The 20,051-nt window shown below is 44.5% G+C and overlaps 1 pseudogene; it reads right to left on the reverse strand.

Annotated features, from left to right (window-relative positions):
* The window catches only part of LOC136507398 (uncharacterized protein At5g08430-like), a 50,493-nt pseudogene that overhangs the window by 27,117 nt on the left and 3,325 nt on the right, over window positions 1–20,051 (reverse strand).

A 20,051-nucleotide genomic window follows, 5' to 3' on the forward strand; every position in this document is an offset into this window, starting at 1 on the left:
TGCAACGATCGGTCCTTAACCGACCAGACAGGGGAAAACAGTGTAACCAAGCTATGACCCGCCTCCGCGGCGACACAACTTCTTACACCCACCAATACCCAAACCATATCCCTGCCCGGTCACCATTTTTCCTTTCCACCATTTTATATATTCTAGGTGATAATCATATAGTAACATATTTCCTATATCTCGCGAGTGACCGGCAATCACTCAACTTCTACCGGAGTCCTATAGCATAGCAATCTACACGATCCTATCATACTAGTAAGACTCATAGGATAAAGATATATATGCAAGTGGGTTTCATTCAACTCCTTAAAACTTAATGCACAAATATAATTTAAACTACAGAAAGTAGGGGTTATGCACCGGGGCTTGCCTGGGTAAAATATAATTAGAAGTTAGCTTTCCATCATGACGACATGATCTCCAAAAGCATCATTTCTTCAGCAACTCCCGGTGACTCCGTGATCCATCGACGTCCCTATCATGATATGCAATGTAATGAAATGCAAGGGTATGATCAGCTGACTGCAATCGTGACTCGTATAAATATGCTCTACGTCTCTCAAGTGAACGAGCTAGTTCTAACGACGTCCGTACTTAGGCTACATATCCATATTGTCGCACAAGGCGTTATTTCCCAATAATTATTTTGGTTATATAAACCAAAGTGTTTCTTTATTCGCAATAGGTCATTATTATCTAATTAGCAGCTAGTTATTCCGGAGCTACAAAATTTACCACACGTACTTAATATTGCCAAGAGCCTACTGTACGAATTTCAGATCCAACACTATTACCAATGTATCATGGAAATTCTTATAAGTTTATACTTTGCAATATCAAACGCCTTAAATTAATTATATAGATTTCAAGAATATTATCCAACTATATGAACAAATTAGACTAGCAGGTAGATCATGAATTTAGGAGACTGACAAAATTGGTTTCATAATTTTTGGATCACTACACAGATTTATATTGATTTTACAATTTTGCCTTATAAGCGAATTTAGAAATTGCTTAAGAAAAATAAAGAGGCCAGCAATCACCTACTCGGCCCAGCGGAACAGTCGGCGGCCCAGCGAGGCGCGGCCACAGCGCGGGCGGCCCAAGCGCGCGGCGCGGCCCACAGGGGCGTGCGGCCCAGCGCCCAGCATGACAATCCAGCCGCACAGCGCTCGCGGCCCAGTGCAGGCGGTGGCCCAACTGTGGCGAACAGCCCAGGCACAAGGACAGGGCGCGCGGCGAGTAGGCCAGCCCTCGCGGGCCAGACGGCGGCGTTAAATCGATTCGGATCCTTTCTCTGCCTAGAAACAGAGCACTAGGGGAGGGCATGGCGGCCGGCGGCTACAGCGGTCCGGCAGAAGGGCGACCGGAGTAACGGCTTGCGGAGGAGGCATGAGAAGGTGCGCGGACTGGCGGGGCTCTAGGGTATGGCGATTGCAGGCGCCCAGGAGGAGCAGCGCCCAGGCTCAGGTCTAGCACGGCAAAGGGCGCGGGTGCGCGATGCTGGCGAGACTGGACTCCCAGACCGACGAACATGGCTCGCGGGGCAGCGCAGCAGAACCGCCGGGTCACACACGTAGGCACGCGAGGGAAACAACGGTGTGGAGCTACGGTGGCTCCGGCGCGGGACTCGGGCTCGGCGACTACAGACGCTGCAGCTGTGGTCCAGTGCGGAACCGTGGGCGGTGCTCCAGTTTCGGGTAGCTACGGCAGCAGCGCATGACCATGGGGCACGATAGCGCGGCCTAGGTGCACGCTGTGGGCAGCGGACCGGCGTGGGCCAGAGCGGGCGCGGCTATGGTGGCTGGCTAGCCTTGGTGAGAGCTCGGGCAAGGGAAGCAGAGGAGGGGGGCGCCGGTGCTGTGGTGGCGAGGAGCAGTAGGGCACGTGGCAGTTGCGGTGGTGGTGGGCTCGTGCTCACGATGGACGGCAGGAGCGAACCGGCTTGGTGTGGTGGGAGCAGCGTAGGTCGCCCGGAGCAGCTTGGTTCACCGGGGCGCGCGGGGTGGAAGAGCCAGTGGAAAGGACGAGCAGGAACTGAGCTCCTCGGCTGCAGGAAAAGAAAGGGAGAGGGAGAAACAACGCTGCCGACACGGAGGTGACCCGGTTAGACTTTGTCCTGGCGCGACGTGGTCTAAAATTGATGCGACGTGGTGTGGTGCCCGTGTCTTCTACGGCAGCGCTGTTGAGTGCTGACTTGCGTGCACGCGCAGTGGGGGACACTTGGACTCCTCAACACGCCACGCCACGACACGGGACACATGCACATGGAATCTGACGGAACCCACTTCACGCACAGGTGCATCTCTACTGTCTTGTCCACGCTATTTCCTTCTGTTCATACGGAAGAGTGACGCATTCAGCATCACAGATGGGTTTAAGATATATATATATATATAACGGTTTACTAATTTACACAAATTGTAACGTCTAGGCACTGGAAAAATTTCCGCAAACTCGCATTTAAATTGATTCAAAAGCTATATGTATATATATGTGTATATCGTTCTATTTATGAATGGGTTTTATTTTATTTATAAACGTTGTTTTTCATGCTTAATCTAATAGAACAAACTGTTTGCTATCGATTGGCTCGAATTGCCGTTCGACATTCCTAATTATTTCTACGCCCGGCGTGATTCAACTTGAGCGTTTACTTGAGTCCGCGAACTAAGTCACATAGGATTCGCGTATCGCGTCAAATACGTTTTAAATTAAAACCCGAGAAACTCGTTTCAAAAATTTGACTTAGGCCTAAATCGCGGTGCTAAGTAAGATCGTAACACTAGGGTGTTACACTCTTCTAGCCCATTCATCCATGCCTCTGAAGTTTTGAGACGAGGCATTCCTTACGGTAGTCTTCCTAATCAATCGGTTGCCCTCCAAAGTCATAGACAATGACACAACTTTTGTTCGCCTGTTTGCTCAACAACCTAATTATAGTTTCCTTCGTACATTCGGTTGTGCTTGCTGGCCGAATTTGCGTCCCTATAATGAGAAGAAACTCCAATTTAGGTCCAAACCATGTGTCTTTCTTGGCTATAGTGATAAACATAAGGGGTATAAATGTCTAGATCCGTTGCAAGGACGAGTATATATCTTACGGGATGTTGTTTTTGATGAAACCGTGTTTCCTTTTGCCTCTATGCATCCAAATGCGGGTGCTCGGTTGCGAGCCGAGCTTGATCTATTACCCGATATACTTCTAAATCCATCTCTCGGGAACGTATCAGTACATGACTTGGTGTCGAGTCCTACCATGCCATCTAACCATTCATCAAGTGCAGGATCAAATTCGGTGGGAAACGGGCAAAATTTTGGTGAAAGCGGCGCTGCAAACGGGGATCGATGCTGCTTCTCCTGCGAACGCCGCTGCATCAGCCTTGGATCAGGTGCCCCGACAGTTGCAGGAGTCGGGTGCTCGTGTGGGCAGGGCACTGTCTCCGGCCCTCGGTGGATCTTCTACATCGACTAACGCTGAATCACTCTCCAGTGTGCCGAGTGTGGTTGCACATGGTGATCCAAGCGGGGGTGCCCTGTCTACTGCTCCACCCGAGGTGGATCCTCTGAATGGATCCCTTGTGGCTCCGGCTATATCCGCTGTGGCTCCTTTTTCTACGCCCAGTCCTATGGAGCCTCAGCGTGTACATGGCACACGGCTTCAAGCTAGGGTGACCAAGCCCAAGATTTACACCGACGGCACTGTCAGATGGTGCATGACCTCTACCACTGATACAAGTGAGCTAGCCATGGTTCGTGAAGCATTGCAAGACAAGAATTGGATTTCAGCTATGGATGCTGAGTATCATGCCCTTCAACAAAACAATACATGGCATCTAGTTCCACCGTCTCAAGGCAAAAATGTCATCGATTGCAAATGGGTTTACAAAATCAAGAAAAGGGCAGATGGGTCTATTGACCGATACAAGGCGCATTTGGTTGCCAAAGGCTTCAAGCAATGCTATGGTATTGACTACAAGGACACGTTTAGTCCTATAGTCAAGGCAGCGACCATAAGGTTGGTCTTATCTATTGCAGTTTCAAGAGGTTGGTCTCTTCACCAACTAGATGTTCAAAATGCTTTTCTTCATGGGGTTTTGGAGGAAGAAGTTTACATGAGACAGCCACTAGGGTATGTTGATAAGAAGCATCCTAATTATGTTTGTAAGCTAGACAAAGCCCTCTACGGGTTGAAGCAGGCACCTCGGGCGTGGCATGCCCGGCTCTTAGGAAAATTGCAGACGTTGGGTTTTACTCCGTCTAAATCCGACACCTCTCTTTTCTACTACAACAAAGGATGTCACAGCTTGTTTGTTCTGGTGTATGTGGATGACATCATCATGGCCAGCTCCTCCCAAGATGCAACCAATGCATTACTATGAGATTTGCAACAAGAATTTTCCCTAAAGGATTTGGGTGATCTGCATTACTTCTTGGGTATTGAAGTTAAAAGGAGGCAAGGAGGACTTCTTGCCTCTAGTGTTCTTGATCGGTCTGGCATGAACAAGTGTAAACCTGTAGACACACCTTTGTCAAGCACAGAGAAGCTGAGTGTCTTAGATGGTGTCAAGCTTGGGATGGAAGATTCTACTCGGTATAGAAGCTTGGTTGGTGCCTTACAATATTTAACATTGACTAGGCTTGATATCAGCTTTGCTGTGAATAAGGTATGTTAATTCCTGCATGGACCAACCTCGGTCCATTGGAGCGCTGTTAAATGGATCCTGAGGTATGTAAAGGGAACAATTCGTCTTGGGTTGAAGATTGGGCCATCTAAATCTATGCTTGTTAGTGCATTCTTAGATGCAGATTGGGCAGGATGTGTTGATGACAGGAGATCAATAGGAGGCTTTGCGGTGTTTCTAGGGGATAATCTCATCTCTTGGACAGCCAGGAAGCAACCAATGGTGTCAAGATCAAGCACTGAAGCTGAGTACAAGGCATTAGCAAATGCCACTACAGAGACGGTGTGGATCCAGAAGCTATTGGCTGGATTGCAAGTTCCTCATCCTTCTATGGCTCGGCTTTGGTGTGATAACTTGGGTGCTAAATATCTCTCCGCAAATCCCATATTCCATGCAAGAACCAAGCATATTGAGATTGATTTTCACTTTGTTCAGGAGAGAGTAGCACAAAAATTGTTAGACATAAGGTTTATCAATTCTAGTGATCAAGTTGTAGATGGATTCACCAAATCACTTCCTGTGGTTAAGCTTCGGCAATTTAGAACACTAGTAGAGAACAAACCTTTGATCCTTGGCCAAAATGGGCTCTAGTCCTAGAATTTTTTGCGCCTGGGACTAGAGATACCTTTAGTCCCGGTTGGTGGCTCCAACCGGGACTAAAGGTCCCTTCCCAACGGCTACTGCGCCAGACAGAGGTGGCAGGGACCATTAGTCCCGGTTGGAGCCACCAACTGGGACTAAAGGTATACTTTTACTCCTGGTTGGTGGGGCTCCAACCGGGAGTAAAGGTCTACTCCCGGGCCGTGGCTACGCCCGGGGTTGGAAAGTTACCTTTAGTCCCGATTGGAGCCACCAACTGGGACTAAAGGTCCCTCCTTTATATCCCGGCCGTCTCCTTTCTCCCCGAGCCCGAGCTTAGCACATTTTGAAGCTCACTGCAGTAGTGTTCTTGCTTCCTCCCTCCCTCCATTGTTCCTCCATCCATTCTTTGATTCCTCCGTCGATTTCTTCGATTTCTCCGTCGATTCTTCAGTTGTAAAGGTTACCAATCTCATACTCTCATTTTTCACCATTATCTTATCTCATTTTGTTCACTATATATATATATGGTTCTTTATTGTGGTTTTTTTCATTTGTAAGCAATTTGAGCTCAAAATCACTTCAAGCTTGCATATTTACATGAAAGAAGGTTAAAGTAGCTAGTTGAACTTGCGGACCGTGTTCATCTCGGCGACCATGTTCTCTGCCGAGCGGTAACGGATGTCAAGGAGGAGCTTTGATTCTATGAGGGAAAGCGGCAATGGTCGTGGAAGACCGTGTTCCCTTCCTCGTAGAATCGGAGCTCTTCTGTGGCAAGTACGGTGCCGTCCGGTGGAGAAATGCTCGCCGAGATGATCACGTAAGCAAGTTCAACTAGTACGGATGGTTATTTATTCACATGTCCCGATATCGTCGTAGTAGTCTATCAATCACCGTACTTTTTATTTTAACTTTTTATGAAATGAAAAACTTAGAAAATAGTTATAAAATTATAGAAAATCCGTACTAGTTGAACTTGCGGACCGTGTTCAGCTCGGCGAGCATGTTCTTTGTCGAGCGGTAACGGACATCAAGGAGGAGCTTTGATTCTACGAGGGAGAGCAACAACGGTCGTGGAAGACCGTGTTCCCTTCCTCGTAGAATCGGAGCTCTTCCTTGACCAAGTACGGTGCCGTCCGGTGGAGAAATGCTCGTCGAGATGATCACGTAAGCAAGTTCAACTAGTACGGATGGTTATTTATTCACATGTCCCAATATCATCGTAGTAGTCTGTCAATCACCGTACTTTTTATTTTAACTTTTTATGAAATGAAAAACTTAGAAAATAGTTAGAAAATTATAGAAAATCCGTACTAGTTGAACTTGCGGACCGTGTTCAGCTCGGCGAGCATGTTCTCTGTCGAGCGGTAACGGACATCAAGGAGGAGCTTTGATTCTATAAGGGAGAGCGATAACGGTCGTGGAAGACCATGTTCCCTTCCTCGTAGAATCGGAGCTCTTCCTTGACCAAGTACAGTGCCGTCCGGTGGAGAAATGCTCATCGAGATGATCACGTAAGCAAGTTCAACTAGTACGGATGGTTATTTATTCACATGTCCCGATATCGTCACAGTAGTCTGTCAATCACCGTACTTTTTATTTTAACTTTTTATGAAATGAAAAACTTAGAAAGTAGTTAGAAAATTATAGAAAATCCATACTAGTTGAACTAGCGGACTGTGTTCATTTCGGCGAGCATGTTCTCTGCCGAACGGTAACGGACGTCATGGAGGAGCTTTGATTCTATGAGGGAGAGCGACAACGGTCGTGGAAGACCATGTTCCCTTCCTCGTAGAATCGGAGCTCTTCCTTGACCAAGTACGGTGCCGTCCGGTGGAGAAATGCTCGCCGAGATGATCACGTAAGCAAGTTCAACTAGTACGGATGGTTATTTATTCACATGTCCCGATATTGTTGTAGTAGTCTGTCAATCACCGTACTTTTTATTTTAACTTTTTATGAAATGAAAAACTTAGAAAATAGTTAGAAAATTATAGAAAATCCGTACTAGTTGAACTAGCGGACCATGTTTATTTCGGCGAGCATGTTCTCTGCCAAGCGGTAATGGACGTCAAGGAGGAGCTTTGATTCTACGAGGGAGAGCAGCAACGGTCGTGGAAGACCGTGTTCCCTTCCTCGTAGAATTGGAGCTCTTCCGTGGCCAAGTACGGTGCCATCCGGTGGAGAAATGCTCGCCGAGATGATCACGTAAGCAAGGTCAACTAGTACGGATGGTTATTTATTCACACGTCCCGATATCGTCGCAGTAGTCTGTCAATCACCGTACCCAAACGTAGTATATATATAAATATAAACGATAATCGATTGTTATGTGTGTACACTCCCATTCTTCTGTTAATTTGCAGAAATATCATATGAATTACTTACCTGCCGCAGTAAAAGACGAGAACACAATGACCATTAAAAATATCATTGTTTAGAGATATAGATAATTTTATAGTTTCTTATTTTTATTTGTTTATAAAATGAGAAATTTATAGTGTATTAAAAAAATGAGTTTAGAGAGTAGATGGCAACTGCTTCCGGGTCCTCGGCCTCTCATGGGTTTCCAAAGCGACTTAGGCTGGGCCTCCCTCTCATTCCATGCGGCAAGTGTCGTGATGAGACGAAGATTGTGATGGAGTACCGAGTGAAGGAGGGTCCCAACAAGGATCATATCTTCTACAAGTGTCCGGATCGCAATGTGAGTTATTTTATCATATTTAATGATTATGGTTAGTTTATACCTATTTTCATGATGGTTGTGATTAAAGTTCTAATTTTTTGTTTTAATTTCAGTGGGGTGACAGTGGATGATGTTTAGGCTTCTACTGGGAGGAAGAGTATGTTGAACTCGTGCAAAAATATCTTGCACAACAGGCAGATACGGCGGCTAATGAGGCAGTGATCCAGCCGAAGAAGCCCAAAGATGTTGCACAATCGGGGGATCTGTCTGTTTTAGTTGAGATTGGTCGCGAAATCCTTGTGCTCCTAAAATATATTTTAGCTTTAGTTCTTTTAGTGGTAGTTGGGATTGTCTACATTATAGCGATGCTTTCATAAATTTGTACCTTTTGTGGTGGCATGCATGTTGTATAAATAATTAATTATGATCTAGGTTTTAATGTGGTATTTATGTCATGTAATGCAGATGAGCCGGCATTGGATGTACAATGCTGATCGCCGCTCCCAAGAGTTCATTGACGGCGTGCATTCTTTGTTACGTGTGGCCGAGGCAAACAAACGCGACGGTTTTATGTGCTACCCATGTGCCATATGTAAGAATACGGTGGAATATCCTTGCTCAAAGACTCTTCATTCACACTTGTTCAAGTCGGGTTTCATGTCAAACTATATTTGTTGGACGAAGCATAGAGAAGACCAATGCTCCTCATATCAGTTTTGTCTCCGATCGTGACAAGACATTAATTTGGAAAGATGTCTTGGTACATTTCACGCTCCAAACAGATGGTTATGATGATATAATAGATGGTGATGAATTGAAGGAGCGAGTTAGGGATTGGGCAATGAAGAAGATGGCCACCCAGTTTCAGACTTGGAAGAAACACCTATATACGACGTATGTCAAGAAGAACATAGCACCAGATTTTACTATCCCAGGCCCGATCTCAAAGCAGAGGCCCTATTGGGATAAGTTTGTACAATACAAGACTTCGGAAGAGGTGTGAGTCGGGTGATAAAGAATCAACGTAATGCCCAACATAAGACATACCACCATAACTTGGGATCAGGTGGCTACCTGACTGCCATTAAGAAGTGGAACAAAATGGAAGCAGACCTTCTTGCCAAGGGTGTCACACTAGAATCACTCGAGTGGGGAGAACGTGCAAAGAATTGGTTTTTCGCTCATGGGGGAACACTGGACCAGGAGACAGGGAAGTGCGTTTATGGCGCAAGACTGCAAGAAGCAGTAGAAAGATTGTTTTATGCTCAGAGAGCTACTGCTGGTGGTGCATTCAGGCCCAACAGAGAGAAGGATGAGCTGACATACGCCATCGGGACTATTGAACATGGTGGCCGAACTAGAGGCAAAGAAAGTGTCTCGTGGGAGCATGGATTCCCTCAGGACAGACCTTCCTACAGAAGCCACCAGAGAAAGAAGGAAGAAGAGACACAGCGGCTCTAGAGGTTGGAGGAAGCGGTGCGTGAAGCACAGGAGCGGGAAAAAAACCTTGAAGCGAGAATGCAGGAGGAAATCAGAAGGCAAGTGCAAATAGCAGTGAGTGCAAGCAAGCAGGCATCAGAGCCAGGAATCAACATTAGCCAATCTGTTCAGTTGAAAAGCAGTTGCGCTTCCACGGAGATACCAAATCAAGGGGACACAGGACTGCGCTTCCCTGTGGATGATGTCACTGAACCTTGTACATCGTGTGAGCTACACATTCCGAAGGGGAATTCCACAATCAAGGTGGCTATCGGTCTTGTTAATCCTATCGACCGAACCAAGACACCAAGGATTCATGGGAATATAATCCAAGAAGGATATGCTACCATCTTGGTAGATAAAGCTGAAAAAGGTTTTAGTGATTTGCCTCTTGACATTCCTGGAGGTGATGGCGAGAAGACTCTAGGAGAAGCGGAGAAGACATTCATTCTATGGTGCAAGCGCTACATCATCATTCCCGGGATGTCAGCTCCACCTCCTCCTGAACTACCTCACCATAGGTACGTGCGGATGAAAACACTACATCATTAATTTGTATTGGCTTAAGTAATTAACAATCTGCTCATAATAATATGTCATTCCTTTTTTTTAGCAGATCCTCCACCAACCTAAATCCAATTGTTCAATCGCCAGATCATCATAGTGCTCTGTACGATGACATTGTGTTGGAAGGCGAGGCTGCATCCACACCATCTCCAAGGAGGTCTCCAACGCTGCAGCCACCACCTCCAAGGAGGTCTCCAACGCCGCTGCCAACACCTCCAAGGAGGTCTCCAACGCCTCCCCCGCCCCCACCTACCAAGAAGCCTAGCAAGAGGCCAGCCCCGCAAACGAAGAACCAGTCCCCGCCGGCAAAGAAAGCCACCGTGAAACCAAGGGCTATTCCCAAAATAATATCTGAAGAGAAGGAAGAAGGAACTGATGCATATAAAAAAGATATGTCTAGATTCTATGACAAACTTAAAAAGAATCAAGAAGCAAGGAGAAACCCAAAGAAACCGTACTTCTTCGTAGCTCCAGATATTCTAAGAAAAATGGTGGCTTCTTACCAGCAACAACAGCGGGAATCACGTAAGCCGTCCAAATCAACGTTATCGGACTATGACCGCACTCTCACCAAGTCAATTGAGGCGGCACAGAAAAAGAAGCGGGCAGGGAAAGGAGTTGCCCAACTCGGACAACAAGCACACCAATCAGTCCCCCCGCTAGTTGTTGGTAATGAATATGGTTCGAATTTAGGATTAATGCATCAGGCAAACATACCTCCGGATGTCGATTTAGATCACCTTGGTGAATTTATTGATGAGACTGGTCTCGACCTTTATCAGATGTTTGGTGATGGAAACATTGAGAGTGCGGCGGAGGTTGATATTTGGAAGAAAAAATTTGTAATAGGCCAGAGTCTATACAACCCTCAAGCCTTATCTGATCTGGGGACGCAAATGTACCTGCTAAACAAGTGGTACATGCAGGCGTCTACCGGTGGAGACTTCTGCGTTGGTGTCAGAATTAGAGACGAACATTGGTTCCGTGACGATGATGTTATGTATGTTGACTTTGCAGAATTTCATCAACTATGCCACCTAACCTCTCTGGACAAAGTTATCATTAACTGCTATTGCCTGTAAGTAATAATTCTTTCGATCTATTATTAAACTCATCATATGTGTGTATATGCATATAAATTATCCTAACAAGTACTATATATATGCAGATTTACAATGACAGAGCTCAGAAAGGAAGGCTGCAATGAAATTGGTTTTGTTGATCCCCATATAGTATTCAAAGACCCAGTTACTCCAACGACTAATTGGAAGTCTGAGTTAGAGAGTAACCTCATGAACTTCTTAGTGAACCAACGCCACAAGAAGGATATACTCTTTCCCTACAACTTCAAGTGAGTGTTAATAATGTCGATCATCCTTAATGGCTCATATGTTGATTCTAGTTAATTAATGAGTGTTATGCGTTATATCCTATAAATACATGCAGCAATCACTGGATATTGATGGACATCGATCTGGTGAAAAGTCACTTGATAATCTATGACTCGATGAGAAAACCACAACAAGACTACCAAGATATGATAGATATTATCTAGAGGTAATTTTGGTATCTCTAGCAACTATATATACACACAAACATGATGATTAACTATATCTGATGACGTGGCAAATTTTTTATTGGGCAGTGTTTGGAAAACCTTTATTGAGAAGCAACACATGGGAAAATACAAAGCGCCACTGAATATAATCCCTTTGAAAGTAAGTCCCCTAAATCGCATCATCTTTATTAATTAAACATATAGCTTTCACCGGATCACCAGATTGGATGACAAATCTTTTTCTCGTAAAGTGGTGTCTGAGGCAGAAATAGGAGAACAACTAATGTGGTTACTATGTTTGCAATTTTATCAAGGTGGTCTCCCAAAGAACTTCTACAGAGAGGCTAAAAGTAGGTTAAAAATACACTATATATTCATTTAATTATTATTATTGATTGTGTTACTATGTCTTTATATATATATGTACATATATTAATTTATTTTCCTTTAATTCAAACCTGTCGATGGTTGGAGGAAAAGGTCATACGGCAAGACCAAATCAAAGCAATTCAAGAGTCTATAGCCGGATTTTTTAATGAGCAGGTCATCGATTCCAAGGGCGAGTTCTACTTCGACCCAACACTGCCATGAAAGCCAAGCTAGAGGATGAGAGAAAACTTGTTATATCACAACAACTGTAATGCAATCTTTTTGTAATATATGCACATGAAATAATATAATGTAAAATACACATATGCATGCATGCATGTAAATATATATATATGATGCATGCATGCATATATATATATATATCTATGCTTGAATTGTGTGATTTAATACGTTCATTGTGCTTGAACCGAAATATACTATACGCGCGTATAAATGTATAATTAGCAGCGTACAATACGACTTCGAAAACCTATTTTGAAAAGAAAACAAAAAAATGAAAAGAAAAGAAAAAAGAAAAAAAACCTTTAGTCCCGGTTCGTATTACCAACCGAGACTAAAGGTGCCGGCCATCATGGCATGTCAGGAGGTACCTTTAGTCCCGGTTGGTGTTACCCACCGAGACTAAAGTTCCTCCTTTAGTCCCGGTTCCTGACCCGGGACTAAAGGACCCCCCTTTAGTCCTGGATGCTTGCTCCCGGGTGGGGAACCGGGACTAGAGGGGGTTCCCCACCGGGAGTAAAGCTCTGTTCTCTACCAGTGGAAACAATCTCAACCTCACAAGTGTTAGTGGCTGAGATTGCGGAGGGATGTAAAATGATAAGGATCTTGTACTCACGGTATTGTGTGTTCTACACGGTACACGTGATAGCTCTAGATATTTTCTGTTGTAGATCTCCTAGCTTGTAGCTCAAGTTAGTTGATAGGATAGATATGATCTCCAATCTGTTGTAACTGCATTCACCTTGATGTACATGCCACGATGGGGGTGATTCCCATCTTATATAACATGTAACCGAGACCCCTAATAGGGCAACTCGTTCCCTGATCTTTACACCATGATCACTCGAACAATTTCAAATTTATCGAGAGATTTTGATGTGTCCTTTCCAAAACTTTTCAAGAGATGCATTACCTCTTCAGAACACCAGCCAATATATGTTTTCTTGTTCGACCATTTCTTTTTCGGTTGGGTGTTCACCTTATTCTGTTTTCCTTTAGCGTCAATGGCAGCATTTTCAGCAATCATATTTGCATCTAACATGTGATCTTCATCTGGAAATTTCTCAGTATTCTCTCTGATACCTTGCCTTTGGTTAAGAACAGCACGGGCTTCCTCCAGGTTTGCCAATGTCAAATGTTCTCTGACTTTAACATCTTCCCAGTAGTTTTTAAACAAATTTTTTTTTGATCTCATCAGTGTTGCTTTCATCACTCCGTGCCTTGAGATGAATATGAATTTGTCAGAAAACATAAAACAAAAATACATGCATAGTGAAGATCTAAAATCGAAAATTAAGTCTCTATTATGTTTAAACTACTTTGGTACTCTTCCTTAAAAAGGAAAAACATATTATATGGGGAAATTACTCACAAAAAGATGTATACAGCAGAAAGCTTTTTTTTCTAGAAATGACTAATAACGGAACTCAGTAACAATATAGTCATGCTAAAATTAGTTGGGTATATCCATGCACTTACCTCATGAGGGTTAGAATCAGCATTCTCCTCAGTCAAGATAGCTTGGTTCAAGCACCAAATGCATAGTCCTTTTCACTGTATTCCCAATTCGATGAATTCAACTTTGTAAAGGCAATCATGGCAGACCGATATACGACAGCATAAGCAATGAAAATCTGAGTTACTCTCCTTGCAGTTGACACATAAGTGCCATTCTGTAGACATTCAAAATTTGGCCCAAGTATTATTAGCATTAGTGGAAGCATAGTATAATAATGGCTAAAAAAATATGCAGTTTATATATGTAGGCACATAGTGGAAGCATTGTGGAGCAAATGTGAGGAAGCCACTAATGGTCAGTGTATGTCAAGTGCAGAAATGCTTATTATTGGCGACCTGTTAATTACTGTCTAGCATATGTGGTCGTTTGACGAAAGTGGTTGCAAAATCAATGGATTTCTGAAGTTATAATTGGCGGAGACATTGAAGTACTCTTATATTTGCCATGCTGCATGATGCTGGAACACTAGCTAGGTAAAATGCAGGACAATTAAAAATTTATCCAAGAGCTCGTTCTCTAAGGAAATAAGAAATCCAGCACATCGCATTTTATGGTGGTTTGTCAATAATTAGGATACGTGGCCGTACGCAGATGTCTGGATGAGAAAGTCAACACAATGCAACTAAGGAGCATGATACATATGAGTATCGATTCCGGTCTGGCACTCCAGCGCATGACAAATACGTTACACTTGGATAAACTTCTGGTTAAAACTTAAAGCTTTGATTATAAAATAATAGTAGTTAGGAAAATAAAAATCTATATGAGCACAATTGTATTTGATTCAAAACATTATAAAACTTGAATTTTTGTTGGATTCTATAATCAACTTTAGTATAAAATTGTGGTCAAGAATAGGTTTGGAAGACCATGTCATCATTGTCCAAATGCGTACTAACCATGACATGAGGGATTACGATTTGCCATCGACCACATGTCCACACGGGTATTGGGTACCAAAGGAGGAAGAGGAGAGAAGGAGGGCACCGGCAAGCGACACCAGAGATCGTGGCCGCGCCCACGACTCGGCAACAACCGAAGAAGGGGGCTGCAGCCAAGGGAACTTCCAAGATTAGATTAAAAGGAAATCTTGTATGAGGGGATCGGAGGAGTTAAGCAAGATGACAGATACTAACGCCCCTGCTCCTCTGCTTCCCAGAACCCTCCATGAAATCACCACGGCTCCTTCATGCCGGCGATATTGGAAGTGTCGGTCCTCTACCTCCCATTCTTATGCTGTCAAATCACTATTGCACCGGACGAGTGCCATTTTTGGATATTGGTATCGGCCAAGAGACCTTCTCCATAGACTGCTATATATGCTATTCCCCTCGATAGTTACGAAGTCGACCTCAGGGTGGCCATCTTGCAAATGCTAGGGCTGATCCTATGGGACTTCGATGGGTTTTGTTGGGCATTCTGGAGGGGTCAACACCGAGTTTTCAGGCAAGTTTTGGGCCCCCCGCGTGCAGAAAGACCAACTGTGGCTGCCGAGCATTACAAGCATCAACATCAGGCCTCATGGACAGTCTCCTGGCAGCATACGAGGACGTTTTCTAGGAGCCACGAGGCCTTCCTCCGATGCGGCGCTGTGATCAAAGAATCCATTCTCTTCCAGGAACAGCACCAGTGGCTGTGCGACCCAACCGCTATCCACAACTCCATAAGGATGAGTTAGAAAGGCAGTGTGCCACCATGCTTGAAAATGGCATCATCTAGCCAAGCACGTACCTCAACCTTCTCTACCCCGGTGCTTCTTGTCAAGAAACCTGACAATTCTTGGCGCTGCTGTATTGACTACCGTGCCTTGAATGAGAAGACGGTGAAAGATAAATTTCCAATACCAGTACTTGATGAGTTGCTGGGCGAGCTCCGTGGAGCCAAATTCTTCACCAAGCTCGACCTTTGCTCCGGCTACCACCAAGTTCAAGTCCAACCCAACGACATGGAGAAAACAACGTTAGACACACCATGGCCACTTCGAGTTATTGGTCATGCCCTTCGGCCCCACCAATGCACCAACAACATTCCAAAGCTTAATGAACAACGTCCTCCACCACTTCTTATGCTGGGTCGTCATTTTGACATCCTGATTTATAGTAGCTATTGGTCTGTGCATTTACAACATGTCAAGGCGATGCCCGATGTTCTGCATGCCAACAAGGTCTTTGTCAATCGATCCAAGTGTCATTAAGTGTACCGTTTTTGGCCTACATTGGCCACATCATTTCCGAAGGAGGGGTGGCCATGTATGGTGACAAGGTGGAGGCTGTGGTGGCATTGCCTGAGCCTCGCTCAGCTCGGGCACTCCGTGGGTTCCTTGGACTCATGGGGTACTACCGCAAGTTCATCAACGACTTTGGTGTCATTGTGACGCCCGTCACAAAGCTGTTGAAGAAGGAGGGCTTCCTGTGGGAGTCTGAAGCGGTCTGCCAACGTGTTTCAGCAGGCTATCTGTCTTCAACTTCACTGTGGAGTACCGACTAGGCCGGTAGAAAATAGTAGCAAATGCCCTCACGCTGAGACTCCGAGATTGGCGGCATGTGTTTGAGCTGTCTGAACCTTCCTTCAAGTTCTACGATGACATCAAGCAGGAGGTACAGAACGCAGCGGCCATGATCCAAACCCATCAGAGGATCGTGTCTGGTGACTTGGGGCCTCCTCACAACTGGATTCGGGTTCTTTGCCGAGTGCCTGAGGCACTCGGCAAAGGCCAAATTGCACTCGGCAAAGCCTTTGCCGAGTGCGGCACTCGGCAAAGAACACACGGCAAAAAATTGATCGGCAAAGCCCTCTTTGCCGAGTGTCTTTTATCGGGCACTCGGCAAAGGCTTTGCCGAGTGCCCCGGTGACACTCGGCAAAGAAAAGCGACCGTCACGGCGCCGGTTTCGTTGACGGTCACTTTGCCGAGTGCCAACCCTGCAGGCACTCGGCAAAGAATTTTTAATTTTTTTTTAAAAAAAAAATTCTTTGCCGAGTGCCAACCCTTCAGGCACTCGGCAAAGATTTTTTATTTTTTTAAAAAAAATTCTTTGCCGAGTGCCAACCTTTCTGGCACTCGGCAAAGATTTTTTATTTTTTTTTTAATTTCTTTGCCGAGTGCCAAGCCACTCGGCAAAGATTTTTTATTTTTATTTTTAATTTCTTTGCCGAGTGCCAAGCCTTGAGGCACTCGGCAAAGATTTAATTTTTTTTTAAAAAAAATCTTTGCCGAGTGTCTTAGATCTGGCACTCGGCAAAGAATTTTTTTAAAACAAATACTTTGCCGAGTGCCCCTAGCACGGCACTCGGCAAAGATTTAATTTTTTTTTATAATTTCTTTGCCGAGTGCTCCTGTGGATGCACTCGCCAAAGAGAAATTTTTTTAAAAAAATTTAAAACCATCTTTGCCGAGTGCCTTATGCTTGGCACTCGGCAAAGACACCCTTTGCCGAGTGCCATGTCCCGGCACTCGGCAAAGTTTTTTTGTTTTTTTTTGTTTTTAGCTTTCAATTTTTTTTTGTGCAGCCCTTTTAAAGCACCAGGAACTCCTAGTTACAATTTGGAGGTTTTTTTTGGCTTTTTGATATATTTAGTTACTTTATTTCATTTACTTGAATTTTTTTGAAAAATAGAAATTTGAACTGCACGTGGTACGAATAATGGAGTTTAATGATTCAAAAATTGATAGTCATGTTAGTGAGTGTTGTGAGAGGCCGTATCGAGGAACGGACCCGAAATTTCGGACATCTTGTTCACGAAATATGTCCGCGAAATTGCGTGTGAAGTGTTTTTAAATTCTATAAAAAGCAAACGAAGTCCGAAAATAATGAAACTTGTTGAGATGTCATGATATCATATGTGGAGGCTATGATAAAAATTTCAGAAGATTTCGTGCACGTTGTCAAGTACAATACTTACAAACTAGGACATCTCTACATGTGATATCAGATCTCACATGTAGAGATGTCCTAGTTTGTAAGCATCGTACTTGACAACGTGCATGAAATCTTCTAAAATTTTTATCATAGCCTTCACATATGATATCACGATATCTCAATAAGTTTCATTATTTTCGGACTTCGTTTGCTTTTTATAGAATTTAAAAACACTTCACACGCACTTTCGCGGACATGTTTCGTGAACAAGATGTCTGAAATTTCGGGTCTGTTCCTGGATACGGCCTCTCACAACACTCACTAACATGACTATCAATTTTTGAATCATTAAACTCCATTATTCGTACCACGTGCAGTTCAAATTTCTATTTTTCGAAAAAATTCAAGTAAACGAAATAAAGTAACTAAATATATCAAAAAGCCACAAAAAATCCCCAAATTGTAACTAGGAGTTCCTGGTGCTTTAAAAGGGCTGCACAAAAAAATTGGAGGCCAAAAACAAAAAAACTAAAAAAACTTTGCCGAGTGCCGGGGCATGGCACTCGGCAAAGGGTGTCTTTGCCGAGTGCCAGGCATAAGGCACTCGGCAAAGAGTGTTTTAAATTTTTTTTAAAAATATCCTCTTTGCCGAGTGCGTTCACAGGAGCACTCGGCAAAGAAATTATATAAAAAAAATTAAATCTTTGCCGAGTGCCGTGCCAGGGGCACTCGGCAAAGTATTTTTAATTTTTTTTTCTTTGCCAAGCGCCAGATCTGAGACACTCGGCAAAGAATTTTAAAAAAATTAAATCTTTGCCGAGTGCCAGATCTGGGGCACTCGGCAAAGAATTTTTTTTTAAAAAAAATCAAATCTTTGCCGAGTGCCTAACAACAGGCACTCGGCAAAGAAGGCCGTGACCGAACGCCGTTTCGCGGGCAGCCTATGCCGAGTGTAGATATTTTGCCGAGAGTCTGGCACTCGGCAAAGAAGTCCTTTGCCGAGTGTCCTTGTTTGCCGAGTGCAACACTCGGTAAAGAAGGTCTTTGTCGAGTGCCCGATTTTCTACACTCGGCAAAGAATTTTGCACTCGGCAAAGTCTCTGTTTCCAGTAGTGCCTTGGCGCATTCATGAGGGTCTAGTACGTCCTCCATGGAAACAGGGTATTCATTGACTTATCCTCTTGTTTGATGCACACTTCAATGGGAATGGCTTATTGTACACGACATGAGGGTGTCCAGAAAACACTCCAGCGCCTCCAGAACAGTTTCTATGTCGATCGGGATCGTGCTCTAGTGAAGCATTTCATCAATTCATGTACTACTGCCAGCGGAACAAGACAAAAAACATTACACCCGGATGGACTCCTATAGTCGCAGTCGATAACATCACAGGTGTGGGCAAACATATCATAAGACTTCGTCGAAGGGCTTCAAAAGTTGCACAGCAAATTGGTGATACTTACAGTCAAGGACAGATTCTCGAAGTATGCCCACTTCATTGTCCTCGGTCACCCCTACACTGCTGCATCGGTGGCGAAAGCGTTCGTTGACAGCATTGTCCGACTTCATGGGTTCCCGTCCTGGATTGTCTGAGGATACTTTTGGCGTGATTTATCCAAGATGGATGGAGTGCAGTTGCGTATGAGGACAGCATTCCACCTACAAACCGATGGGCAATCTAAGGTAGTTAATAGGACAATTGCTATGTACTTTAGGTGCATCACTAGACTGGCTACCATGGGCAGAGTACTGCTACAACATGCCCTTCCACACCCCTCTCAAGGACACTTCGTTCCGGGTAGTCTATGGTAGGGAACCGCCACAAATTGTGTTGTACACACCGGGCATTGCACAAACTCTTGAAGTGGAAACTATGCTCCAGGAATGAGATCTATTCTTGGAGGGCATCCGTGCTCAGCTGTAGCAAGTGCAACAACAGGTAAAACACTACTATGATGTATCCGGAGCTGAAGTTCAAGTTCGGGCATGGGTATGGCTGCAGCTCATAAAACAAACAAGCAAATACATTGGTGGCGCGTCATGATGGGAAGTTGAGTCTGCGCTATGCAGGACGCTTTCATATCACGGAGCGGATTGGGAAAGTGGCCTATCGCCTGACACTGCCGAAGAATGCCCTCATCCACGATATGTTCCATGTTGGGGTCCTAAAGATGTTCCATGGTGCTACTCCAAGCTCTAAACCAACACTGCTAGCCATGGAGAATAGGTGCTTGCTACCCACACCGGAACTTGTCCTTCATGCAAGTGTTCGCGGGGAGTCTAGCATGTCCTAGTACGGTTACGGTGGGCCAGAATATCAGCAACGGAAGCAACTTGGGAGCCAGTGCAGCGTTTTAGTGACTGCTACCAGCCTTCCAGCTTGAGGACACGCTATTTCAACAAGAGTGGAGAGACGTTACGACCAGTATATATTGGGTACCAAAGAAGGAAGAGGAGAGAAGGAGGGCGTCGGGCAAGCAACACCAGAGATCGTGGTCG

Source organism: Miscanthus floridulus, chromosome 15 (assembly GCF_019320115.1).
Source record: "Miscanthus floridulus cultivar M001 chromosome 15, ASM1932011v1, whole genome shotgun sequence".
NCBI lineage: Eukaryota > Viridiplantae > Streptophyta > Magnoliopsida > Poales > Poaceae > Miscanthus > Miscanthus floridulus.